Source organism: Beta vulgaris, chromosome 8 (assembly GCF_026745355.1).
Source record: "Beta vulgaris subsp. vulgaris cultivar EL10 chromosome 8, EL10.2, whole genome shotgun sequence".
NCBI lineage: Eukaryota > Viridiplantae > Streptophyta > Magnoliopsida > Caryophyllales > Amaranthaceae > Beta > Beta vulgaris.
Window position 1 is genome coordinate 24,388,898 of NC_079209.1, and position 2,743 is coordinate 24,391,640.

The following is a 2,743-nucleotide window of genomic DNA, read 5'->3' on the forward strand; positions in this document are numbered from 1 at the left end:
ATAAGTGAACATTATAGTTAGAAGCACTAGCCATCATTACCTAACTTCAAGGAATCAATCTTTTGAGTTAAAGCAGCTAGTTGCCCAGACAGTAAGGAAATGTCTTCAACATCATGTTTGCCTCCCTTTTTCAAAGTGGAACGAATAGTAGATGCTTGATTAGATGCTAGCTTCTCCAAAAGTTCATACCCTTCCTCAATCGCTTTATCCATGAAGAACCCACCGGATGCTCCATCAATTACCCGTCGTGTATCTGCATCAACTCTAGTGTAGAAAATCTGACACAAATACCACTGATCCAGACCATGATGAGGACATAGACGCTGCAGATCCTTCAACCACTCCCAAGCTTCATATAGAGACTCACCAGGATCTTGGGTGAAAGTAACTATGGCATATCTCATATCGACAGTTTTCTGGTAAGGGTACCACTTGATAAGAAAAATCTTGGAAAGTTCTAGCCAAGTGGTGATGGTGGAAGACAGCTTATTATACCAGAACAAAGCTTTATCGCGCTTTCATCTCATCAGGAGTAACACCAGTTTGCTTCTGAGTAGCACAACACTGTAAAAATCTCTGCAGGTGCTGATTTGGGTCTTCGGATGGTAACCCAGCGAACTGATTATTCTGAACCATATTCAGAACATGAGACTTGATCTCAAATTTGTAGCAGTAATAGTGGGCATTTGTTCCCCAGTAGGCACATTATCTAGAGATGGTTGTGCGTAGTCTCTGAAGGTTCGAGTAACAGTCTCACCCATGTTGAGAGTAATAGGTGAGGTGGGGGATTCTTGGTGTAGGGAAGATGGTGGAGAAGGTGTCTTTTGGGAGGGTGTCCCTACAGACAGCTTAGCTTACTTAGTTTTCTTTCTGAGTCTACGAGTGGTCTTTTCGATCTCCGGATCGAATGGGATGAGATTTGGGGATTTCAATTTCCTGATCATACACCAAAAACACTAAAACAAATGTGAGATGCTCCAAAGAACAGGTGTTCTTCAGAGTAGAGGTTAGTTTTATACTATAATTCAGACAAAATAAAATAAACCGTATCCCCGGTAACGGCGCCAAAACTTGATAAGCTAAAATCGTATCACCTAATCAAAAATAACCTAAGGTCCACTAACTAGTAGTCAGGGAAGTCAGGATCGAATCCACAGGGAGAAGTTATATTATTGTATTTGAACTCTAATATTACACTAACAAAATCAGATGAATAGAGTTGTATTACTAAACTAAGCAAATAGCAGAACTGAATATGAAGGTGTAAATATATTAATAAAGCACTAGAATCATGGATCACTATGCATACAATTCGGGAAATCAGGGGTAAATAATAACCACCTGGTAAGTCAAACTGTCTAGGGCACATGTAATTTCTCTCGAACATTAAATTGCCTCCCTCAAAGATCACCCAGCCGCTCTCGCATAGTCAAGGGTCACTTTGCCTAATAATTGAAAGCCTATACGGTATCTCTCCTCTCAAAGCAGATTCAGTATTGCAACAATAGAAATATGAATCAGGCCTAACTTATAATTCAAGCATGAAGAATCAATCACAGGAAACAGTTGAAATACAAGATAATCAAACTAATCTATCAATCCCTCATTGCATACATAGATCTCCACAATTCTAGATATGAAACTACTCACTCATAATCATGAAAACAATAACAAAAGTCATATAAAAACTCATACTTTGAAACATGGCAAATAACTAAAAAAATAATCTAATTAACAATGGAAGAAGTAACAAAGAAATAATGAAGAAAGATTATCGAATTATATTGAACTGTGAATAAGCAAAAGGTTTGATCTTGAATTGAAATCACAAAGCACTAAATTAAGGTACTTGAAACACTCACTAGAGAAAACTAATAATAAAAACCAAGATGATTCTAATAATTATGATTTTTCTATTTATACAAGCCCTAAAACAATAGCCAAAAGTCTTGAAAAATGGCCCCATATTCATTAAAAAAACGCGTGTCGTCAGTCGCCCGATCGGGCCAAAGATGCCCGATGGAATCGGGCTCCAAAACCGAAGAACAGGACCAAAATCCAGAGGCGCCCGATGCCATCGGGCGGCCTATGAACATAGTAGGTTCGCAGCAGCTGGCCAGGGGCGCCCCACGTCGGGCCAAGTCGCCCGATCGGGAAAAACACTGAATCACGACTGGGCGTTCAACGCCCGATCGGGCCTGCAGCAAAATCTTGAAGTTTGTTTTTTTGCTCGATCGGGCTGGGTCGCCCGATCGCATCGGGTCGGTCAGCTTAGGCTCGTTCCTTGTTCTTCCTTTGCTCAAAGTCCCGGAAAGCATCCTTGAGATCTTGAAACTCAGCGTCCAACCTCACTTAATCCAATGTGCGATCATATAAAGTAGGTAATAACTCCCCAAAACCTAAAATCCAATACAAAACAACAAAACACAACTAGATGGAGAGAGTTAGTACCAAATGGCTCCTAAGAGCACCATAACCATAACTTTTAGCATATAAATAGGGGAGAAAAACTCTATATAAAATCATAACATCATCAACCCAAACTGAACTTTAAATACTGGGGTGAGGCTTGTGTTTAAGATTGCTAGTCAGATTGGGAAGCTTGTGAAAACAGATTAAGCTACCTCAAAACGTGAAAAACTTCAACATGCTCGTGTTATGTTAGAAGTTAAAGTGGATCAACCATTTCCTAATCATATTGAATTCATTAATGAATGTAATGTGAAAGAATATGTAGGTATTG

At 39.5% G+C, this 2,743-nt stretch overlaps 1 non-coding gene across 1 annotated transcript; it reads left to right on the forward strand.

The window, feature by feature from the left end:
* The first annotated feature begins 300 nt into the window (after positions 1-300).
* LOC125492981 (small nucleolar RNA R71) lies at positions 301-407 on the forward strand. Its single transcript, XR_007269366.1, has one exon. It is a non-coding gene; the product is annotated as a small nucleolar RNA R71 (small nucleolar RNA).
* Positions 408-2,743: the final 2,336 nt, after the last annotated feature.